General features: G+C 48.7%; 1 long non-coding RNA gene across 2 annotated transcripts in view; it reads right to left on the bottom strand.

The window, feature by feature from the left end:
* Positions 1-1,382: 1,382 nt before the first annotated feature.
* The window catches only part of LOC115944180 (uncharacterized), a 30,780-nt gene continuing 21,950 nt past the window's right edge, over positions 1,383-10,212 (bottom strand). For both annotated transcript variants that reach the window (XR_004078754.2, XR_004078755.2), the window contains exon 5: positions 1,383-4,171. This is a non-coding gene — a long non-coding RNA (uncharacterized LOC115944180). The remainder of the gene's footprint in view (positions 4,172-10,212) is intronic.

Below are 10,212 nucleotides of genomic sequence, written 5' to 3'. Positions count from 1 at the left end.
CCTCTGTCCCCTGTCTTACTTTTCTTTATAGCATTTTCCTGAAACGATGTGTTCCCTTGTGGAACTGCTCATTATCTGCTGCTCCCACAGGGATGGAAGCTCCCTCAGAGCAGGGACGTTGTCTGTTTTAGTCACTGCTGTGGTCTTGCACCTCAAACAGCACCAAGCACATAGTAGGTCCTCAGCACATTTGGTTTGTATATGAATGAATGAATGAGCCTGTATCTCAGCCTGTCTCATATCATAGCCTTTCTTTTCTTTCTTTCTTTCTTTTTGCACTAGCCTGTGTCTTCCCTTTACTCCCCCAGCAATTTGGGGAGCAGAGACCACTTCTTATTCCCTTGAATTACCCATCTGTTCACTTGGCCCTTGGTCTGTGCTTGTGGACCTGAGGTGGAAAGGCCTGTGTGAGCTCATGAAAGGTAAGATTAACTGGGCGAGTGCGCTCCCGTGACTACTGGAACTCTCTCCACGGCTATGTACCGTTGGGCTGTCCCCTTGAGAAGACGATGGCACATCTGTGGAGGAACCTGGCTCTGCAAGCTTCTTGCAACAGCGGCTGAGCCTATGTGAAGGCCCCCGATAATGCTGTCACCTGACCCGATTGAACAGGGATTCCCTCCGATGACCAGCCAAATGAGAAAAGATGAGCATATCCTTTCATAAAAGTGAAATGTGGGCAGCATCTTCCCTTCAGCTCTGGCTGTGGGTGACCCGGAGTGAGAGGACAGGAGGCGGGGCATCAGTGAAGGCACCCTGAGGTGACTGTGGCCGTGCCCGGTGCCAGGGGCCCCTCGAAGGACTTCCCACCCACCATTCAGCAGGACCCCACCCTGGGAGACAGGACGGGGAGCGGCCCGCTCACGGGGGTGCCGTCACACGAAGGCTCCCCCAGCCACGGACCACATCACTGCCAGCAGTATGGCCCAAGTCCCCAGTTTCTTCTCTAGTTAACCCCAGTTACCATTTCGTTTTTCCCCGCCAACCATGCTCCACCAAGTAAACGCAAAGCTATAAATCTTCGTCGGGACATCTGGGTGTGCAGCACCTAAGCAACCCTGACGCTGATTCCTTAAGAAAACTCATTTCTTGTAATGCGAGCCCTGCTGAGGATGGCCATGTCAACTTATTAGACTTGTTACTTGGCCGTATTGATTCTGCTCTACCCCGATGCGGCCCATAATGCTGGCTAATGTTATTGACGAGCCATCAGTCTTGTGGAGAAGTGTGGGGCTTGCAGCTCTTTCTGAACCACAAAAACCTATTGGTGGACAGTGATGGAGAGAAGGAGGGGGCCACGAGTGGGGCTCTCAGGCCAGCTCCGTGCAGGCCCGGGTACTTTAATGAAAGACATTCTCTCGGTGGCGAGAGACAGATGCAGCTCTCCAGAAGCCATTTATTTATGAAATAATTATGAACGCACAGTTGAATCATGGATTTTCATTACCGTGTGTGCCCAACACTCTTTCTTGATTCATATTTTGTTGTAAATGGAGTGCTGTTGGTTACCGGGCGGGGGGGGGGCAGGCGGAGGCGGGAGGGCAAGGGGGCACCTTCAGGCAGGAGTCCTGGGATATGTTTTCTCTCTTCCACCAGAGGCACTGCCTGTCCTCCCCCTCCTACCACTGTGTGTCCAAGCTGGGCCAGCGCTGTCCCCTGAGGGAGCTCAATTCTGATCTCTTCTCACAAGGGACCAAGTTTTTTGACCCCACAAGTCTGTTTCACTCAAAGAAACTCAGCTCTCAAGGGCCAGCAAAGGTAGAGCCTTACTGACTCGATGGGGTACTACAAACAGGCATGACTACAGAAGATGCCCACTTTCCAAGCTCCTTACCTATCAGACCCTCTTATCTGGGGAAATTTCCTACCCTTTCTACAGGCTTCTGTTTTATTTTTATTTATTTTATTTTTTAAAAATTTATTTATTTGAGAGAGGAGGGAGAGGGGAGAGAGAATCTGAAGCAGACTGTGCGCCGAGCACAGAGCCCAGTGTGGGGCTCGGTCCCACGACGGGCGAGATCATGACCTGAGCGGAAACCGAGTCGGATGCTTAACTGACTGAGCCACCCAGGCGCCCCCACAGGCTTCTGTTTTAAAACACCATAGGCTGGGTGGCTTAAAACCAGACATTTCTCACAGTTCTGGTGGCTGGGAAGTCCAAGGTCAGGGCACCAGCAACTTCAGTGTTTGGTGAAGGCCCTTTTGCTGGCTCACGGGCAGTAACCTTCTTGCTGTGCCCTCATGTGGCATGGTCTCTTCCTGTCCTTATTAAGGCACTGTTCTCATCACGGGGCTCCACCTTAAAATAAGGAAAGAAGAAGAAAAAAAGGACTCCCGACCTCACCAACCCCTGGCTCCTTCAAAGCGAAGAAACTACCTTTGACTCTTCAGCTCATCATCTGCCCCCACCTCTCATGGTTGCTCTGACCGGAAGGGAAACCTCAGTGTGTCTCATGCTGTGTGTTTCTATATCGATATGAATCCAATACCAAGTCCAGTACCTTGATGGTGAAAAATGTAAATTAAGGGCTGATACCCAGTTTTCACGCTTTGTGTTGGTATTAGGGAAACAGAGTAACCAATTGGATCAATCCTGGCAAAGCTCGAGTGGAGAATTTCTAGAGTCTTAAGGTAAGTGAAGTTGGCTGTGGGATTTATTTCTAGCAGGGCTGCTGCACAAGCAAATGATCAAGGCACGTGTTCTAGCAGTTTCTGTGCTGGTTAATGGGTGCAAGTCTTCCGTAGCCCCCTCCTGGTGGTCCTCCCAACACATTCTTTCTTTGCCTCACACCACAACTCTTCATGTGTTGTCTTCCTACTATGCTGTGAGCCCTTGGGGAGGCAGGACAGCATCCTGGCAAATTTGAGTCTTGGTACATAAAAGCCACTTCATAAATGCTTGCAAATGAATGAAGGTATCTATTTTATTATTATGTTTAGGTTTTTTTCATCAGAGGCTCTAACCTCCAACTGTTCGCAGCTCAGCCCTTCTGGAAAGTCTAGTTGGTCTAAAATATCCTTGGGCACAAAATATGCATCCACTGGCGATTTTTAAAGTCTTTATAAAGCAGTAGAAGTCCTTCCTCCCTAAGAAGACCTAAACTGGACGCCCAGAGTATGAAACAGATCAACCTGGAGCTCATTTGGAGGAGGAGAAATGGGGCGATAGTAAGAAGAGGGATCAGGAAGAGGCCAAATCTTCCCAAGGCTCTGCTCACCTGCGCATGTCTGAAGGCAGAGGGGCAGGGGGCGGTGAATATGGGGAGACCAGAGATGTGTGGGGTGGTCACCCCATCCCCGAGCCTCCTTGTTCCCATCACACACACACTCTCACATTTAACACAATCATACACACACACACTCGTACCAGACTCAATCCCATGAAGGGAAAAGAAAAAACAGAACAATTTGATTTCAGCACTTGACAGGATGGTCCTTGCCTTTCCGCAGACCAGAGAAGTGTCACAGATGTCATTGCTCTGTCATCTCCTGCAAGCTGGTCTTCTAACTCAAACCTTTGGGGCAGCTGTTCCACTATGCTCGACGCTTCCTGGATCCGTTATCAATTAGCTGGGTGACCTTGGGCAAGTTACTTACCCTTTCATTCTTCATTTCCTTCCAGTCTGAAATGGACACGATAATATTACTTGTTTCAGAGGTTTGTGGAGAGGATTAAATGATTTAATGGATGTAGATGTTTGGAATTACGCCCAGCACAAAATAATCCTGTTTGGTGGTATTTCAATCCTGCGTAGCTCAACAAGGGAGGTGTTTTTTTTTTTTTTTTTTTTTTTAGATGAGGAAACTAAGATTCAGGGACAAATGATTTACCCAAAGGCTCTCAGCTACCAAGTCTCAGAGCGGGGCTCGCTTCCAGCCATACCGCCTCCGGTCCGCTGACACCTCGGAGTCTTCTGAATCATCTCGAGCCCATGGCACCTGCTGAGCCCTTTGCCTGGAGTCTGCTGTCTCCTCTTGAAGTCACTGCCACCTGTGTTTTCACCCTCTGTGAATGTTTGGTCCCTCCAGACTGAGTCTCACTGTTTACCTCTGTGAGGTCAAGTATGATCCAGGCATCAGGCTTTCTGGGTAGCCCACGGGTCATCACCTTGATCACTGAGGTTGGGTTGGGCCACGCAGTGTTTGGTGGCCTTGGGGGACGTGCTGCATCCTTTAGAAAAGGGATTTCAAAAATAGATAGAGTCAATATATACCATTAATAGGAACGGCAAAGACTGCTGCATTCTTTAAGGTAATGACCTCCCCGAGGGCGAGGAGTGTGACTGCTTAATCACCTCCTACGGACTCATGGGCACATTTCGTCTTTAATCAGTCTTTTTTTTTTTTTTAGCTAATGGCAGCAAAACTAAGACCTTTCCAACTTTCATTTTTTTGCTTTTGAAAGTATTCTTTTTCCTATGGCAAAAAAAAAAAAAAGAGGACCATTCAGAAAAATGTAATATTTTTATTTTGCACTGAGAACTTTGGGATCACTGGGGGAATAAACAGAGCATCGTGGTGGGGGGGCTGGCCCTGAAGATGGTCACCCACGTTAACACGCACACCTCTCCATTCAGTGCTGGCAAAATCAATGCGGTCCCTGCCCTTAGAAAGTTCTGCAAAGCGGTAGAGGCCCCTAGTCTGGGGGAAATGGGACCTGAATGCCTGAAGCCCCTCAGTAACCGCCCAAGGCAGGGTTTATGTCTAACTGGGGCACACCTGGGGCAGTCTGAGAAGGGGGAGGTCAGTTTGTGGTCATCCAGGGGTAAGCGTGGAGGCTCTGGTTGGGTGGCGGTGATGGGAAAAGGAAAGAGGCCCTGAGGGAGCAACCTGTCCATCTCAGGGACCTGGAAGTCAGAGAGGGCATCCAGACTACGAGCCCCAGTTCCTCTAACACCGAAGTGTTACTGAGAGAGGTACAGAAGCAAAGAGGGAAAGCCGGTTGGGCTGGGGCCAAATCATGTAGTTTGAAACTTCTTGGTTTGATACAGTCCGATGCCAAGTGGGAGGGTCCTGGGGGCAGCTACAGATCAGAGATTTGCTGATGTGATCGCGTCAAGAGAGTCCTGGGCTGCATGCGGAATGAGCCCACGAAGAACACAAAGAGCCTTCGGAGGGGTAGCAGGGGCAGGGGTGTGAGGCACCAGGCGACCCATCGGAGGGCAGGCTTTTCAGGGGAGTGTGTGTTCAGTGGGGACACATGCCCCCGAGAGGCCTGGAGGGTTAAGGATTAGGAAATAGTCATTGGGTTGGAGGTTAGGGTTTTTCTGAGGACCTTTGAGAGCATTTTCAGTAGAGCCATGAGGTGGAAATGGGAGAGAGGAAAGTCATCCCTGAAGGAAATAACCACTTCTAGGTCCAAAGGTTTGAAACGGAAGAGGACATAACGCCGTGGGATGCAGGCTCCAAGAGTCAGTGCGGTCAAGGGCAGCCTCTTCATAGAGCACCAACGCTGTAGGTTTGCATCCAATGGAAGTGAACCAGAGGAGCATGAGGACGAGGGAGGGAAGACCGGGGGTGTGCAAAGGTGAGCCACGAAGAAAATCCCTCTAAGATTTTGATGGATGAGCGGAAGGGGTGACCTCAGCAAAGAGGAAGGAGACGTGTGGATTATGGGGGAGTGTGAGGTTGACTGATGGAGGAGAGGCAGGAGAGGAGGCTGGAGGATGAAACTTCCTGTACCACGTGACCATGGCTTTCTCCAAAGCAGGAGGTCAAGTCATTGCCGGCAGGAAATTCTAAAGGGGAGGGGTGACCACTGGGGGTGCAGGAGAGGGTGCTTCCAGGGCTCTCCCCCCAAATGTCAGCCAGGGCTACCACACCACTTGCCTTCCTGGGGAGTCAGAGCCCTTTCTTGGACCCTCTATGGGCCCCCTTAAAAGGAGAGGTTGGAAGCAGAAGCCAAAGTAGCATTTCTCAACATAGCTGAGGGGATCAAAGCAGGGATCAGCGAGGGTCTCCCAGGAGAGGAGGAGGTGCCTGGCTAAAATGGAGACATTTTCAAAGAGGAAGGCCCCAGGCCCAAACACAGACCCACTCTAGGCACAGAGCCAAACAGCATCATAGGAGGGGATGCTGAAAAGGTAGAAGCAAGCAGGTGCGAAGAACCATGAGCTTCTTCAGATCAGTGAACTGAAGCTTTTGTCTAACAAAGCCCTGTGTCTAGTACCCACTCATCCCATGCACCAATGCTGGGACCCTGCGGCAGATGCAAGGTAAGGTATTTGCTCTGAATGGGAAGCAGGTGCTGTACTAATAATAACAACAACAACAACAACTAACACTTTTGGAGTGCACTGCTTTACGTCCTTTACATAAAACTTATTGACTTTATTTTATATAAACTTTACATTAAACTCATTGAACGATCCAGTGGGGTAAGTCCCGTTACTATCTCCATCTTTCAGATAAAGAAACAGAATCACCAAGACATTCAATAACTTGCTCAATGACCCATGACCCTCCAAGGTCTAAGGTCTGGACGCAGGTAGTGTGATGTCTCATGGATGACACTGTCAACATCCTTATCTCAAAGCTCCTGCTGAGTGCGAGGTGCTATGCTCAGTGGTGGAAACCAAAGGAAAGGGATGAGTTGGGTCTAGCTTCAGGTGGCTAGCAGGTTCTAGCAGGTCTGGGCTACTACTATGAAACAGTAACTAATGACTTTCCCAGGATTTCCTATTTTCTGTTTATGCCATACATTCCCACCCCAATTTCTTGAATAAAAGAATGCATGAATGAAGACATGGATTTAAATAAGTGGATAGTTACTCATCATTTCTGGCCAGTTAAATGTGTAGGATTCATCAGTTTCCTGAAACAAAACAGAATGATCAAGTTTCCACCAGTAAAACTGGATTGAATTGTGCTCTTCCTGGTCCGTCTGCCTCCTTGGAGCGGCCACCTTCCATCATTGTCTCTGGGCTCATGGCACAACCCAAGTTAATGCCCATGGTGGGTGGTCCAGGCGGGTAGGACTCCAAAGCGCCTCCGCTCAGTTTGCCCCAAGTTCAGGTCCCCGACACTGTTCTCCTACTTCTTCCTGACACAGGTCATCTGGCGCCCTGATTCCTTCTCTGTATGCGCCTCCCTGCCCTAGTTCTGGCCTTGACATCTCTTATCTGTACTACTGTAATAGTCTCTGAACAGACAGACATGGGGCTTTCGAGTCAGATGGATCTGAATTTGATCTTGAATCTACCACCTGTTTGCAGTTTCATACTCGGGCAAATGTCTGGATCTCTTTAACTTCCGTTCCCTTACCTGCATTCTTTGGAAAACAATACTTTGCCTCGCACTTGATCACATCAAATGCCTACTACAGGTTCACCCTTGATGCTGTTATAATTTGTGGGTATTATTGTTAGACCTCCCACCCCCAAGCCAGCCTACTATGGAAGATTAATCTTCCCTGAATCCAATTTTGATCATGTCATTCCCTATCCTGCGAAAGCTGCACTTGCCAATGGACAATGTTTGTAAGGGGAGTTACCTCGTTTTTCCTTTCTGGATGCCAGAATCTTGACTCCAAGAGTCAGGTGCCTCCTACACAGCCCACTCTCTCTATAAAAATGCCTGGAGAGGTTCTTCAATTTACAAAGACAATAAAGACAATACAGGGGTTTGTTAGTCAAGGTTGAACCCACTCAATGGGGTGAGACCAATATAAGTTTCACTGTACGGTCAGGTTATGCATACTTATGTGATGGGATAAGAATTTTTAGAAAATGTCAACAGAATTTTCTCCCTGTGATAATTCCTTTGGCCCTTTGCCCCCTTCAATTAGGCTAGTCATTCTGGATTCATTCCCTCGGGAAAGAATGTGATAGGAGAAAGCGGAGAGAAGGGGGACCTCTCAAAAGCCTTTGAGTTCCAAAGCCTGAACCCCTATGGACAAAAGACAGAGGAGAAAGTCACGATTAAGAACAAGATTTTCTGGATTCTATCCCGCTAGAAAAATCGCTGGGATTAGGGAAAAGAGAAAAGGGTAGGGACCAGGGAGGGGGGTGCCGTAGCTCAGCTGCCCTGTACAGTCAGCCTGCACGCTGCTCCCCATCAGCCGCAGTCCCAGCCCTCTGTTAGCTCTACATCCTGCCATCTACTGAGGACTTCCCTTCACAGCAGCTGGAATGTTTTTGACCAATCCATGAGAAGGATGCTCTTCTTTGCTCTGAGACTTTGCTTCAGCCTGTTTGACTAACTCCGTGGGAACTGCCCTCAAGTTCTACTTGGCCAACAGTGGTTTGAAAAGACCCTATTATAATTGTGTATGACAAACCGAATCACACGCAGCAGGGCTCTGGTTCATACTAAGTATACATGTCTCTATTCCAGTCAGACATGAATTTATCCCCTTCAAAGAATGAAGCTATAATAGCGAGGTAGAGGGGAGCGGGGTTCTTTTTGAGATGGGGACCCTGCTTGGGCTTGATGCCTCTTGGTATTGATGCCACATAGATGGTAATACAGAGGGTAAATTTCTGATATAATAGAAGGAGGTTCTTGCTCCTTCCCTCCTGTCCTGGTGTTCTCTCTCCAGTGCCACCTTCTGGGCTGGGACTTCTAGAGGGAGGGTGGGTGCTTCTAGAGGGGTGGGTAGGAACATAGCCAGATCTAGTTACCTGGGAGAGGCTATCAGTGGGTTCAGACACCCCATGAAGCCTTCTGGGGTAGACTGTTCCATCAGTGGCCCCCAGGAAACCACTTTCCTGTGTGGTCCCCTCCCCTATGGACTCTGGGCTTGGCCATGTGACTTGTTTGGCCAATGAGACATTCGAAAGCATGACGTGAGCAGACACTGGATAAGCGCTTGCACAAGTGGTCCCCTTGGGACCTTCCTCTGGGAAATTGGCTACTATTTGGTAAGGAAGCCAATGCAGACTACTGGAGGAAGAAAGGCCCCGTGGAGGAAAATCAAGGCATACCGGCTCTCATTCGGCACCAACAGCAAGCCATGTGGACAACACCTTCGTGGACGTTTCCCCACCTGAGAGCAGCAGCTTGAGAGACGCCAGCCGATACACATGGGACAGAGTTGAGTTATCCTGCCTGAGCGCTCTTCAAGTTGTAGAATCATAAGCAGGTAACCGTTGTTGTCATCTCGAGCCACTAAGTTTGGGGTAGTTTGTTGTACAGCAAAAAGTAACAGAAATATCTTCTTTCTGGGGGACGCTTTCCTGTCCAATTGCAGGGATTTCCCATAGGGCAAGGACCTTATCCATTCTGATCACCTATATCCTCAGCCCCTAACAGCCTGTAATAAGTGTCCAGTAAATATTTCTGGGTCATGAAACAAGCACACAGCACTTACACAGCATTACAATGCTCTTTATCCTGTCCTTCTAAAACCAGGAGCTTCTGAGCCTTGAAGCTTCTATTTATTGTAAATGAATCGTGGGCACATTTCTAAGAGATCTATATGTGTAATGGTTGGTTAATGGGAATTTGACTACTATTGGCTATGGACCTTTGGTTAGCTGAAAACTGAAAACAAGGGATGATAACTACCCTTACATTCCAAAGATTGGTGGTCAACACATTTGCAGCACGTGCTGAGATGACAACAATCTTTTCTGACACCCTATTCCATTCTTTGCCTCCCCTTCTATATAAGAAGAAGACAGGCACTAGAAATCCGTAACTAGAAATCTGGCTAGAAGCTGGAGCCAGGCAGCCTGAGTTTGAATCCCCACTTGGCCACATACCAACTGGGAGACTTGGGCCAAGTTACGTCACCTCTCTGTTCTTCCATTTGCTCATCTGTAAAACAGGGTGACGATAGCATCTACCTCACAGGGATGCTGTGAGGATTAAGTAAATCACTGTAGAGAGGCTAGGCAGCTCTGTGTATGGAACCCCGAGAACAGTGCCCAGCTCACAGTAAGGGCTGATGTCAGCTATCATCAGTGTCATCAGGGCGAATGAAGAGCTCTTTGAAAAAAATTGGCTGTTGGGGAGGGGCATACATTTCCTGGTGGGAGAACCCCAAGTTTGGGGCTGTTTGCCAGAGGGGAGTTGACATATCATTTATTGACTGTTGGACTGAAGAAACATCCTGACCCTTCCTGAGCTTCTCTGGGAGGGGACATAGTGAGAGAATTCTTTAGAAAATTTAACTGGCGGGGGGGGCGGAGCAAGATGGCGGAGGAGTAGGAGACCTGGATTTCCTCTCCTCTCAGGAATTCAGCTGGATAGGGATCAAACCATTCTGAA

Source organism: Leptonychotes weddellii, chromosome 14 (assembly GCF_054177405.1).
Source record: "Leptonychotes weddellii isolate Sample4059 chromosome 14, ASM5417740v2, whole genome shotgun sequence".
NCBI classification, from domain to species: domain Eukaryota; kingdom Metazoa; phylum Chordata; class Mammalia; order Carnivora; family Phocidae; genus Leptonychotes; species Leptonychotes weddellii.
Note: the sequence above shows the minus strand (reverse complement) of the source record. Positions and strands in the feature narration are given on the sequence as shown.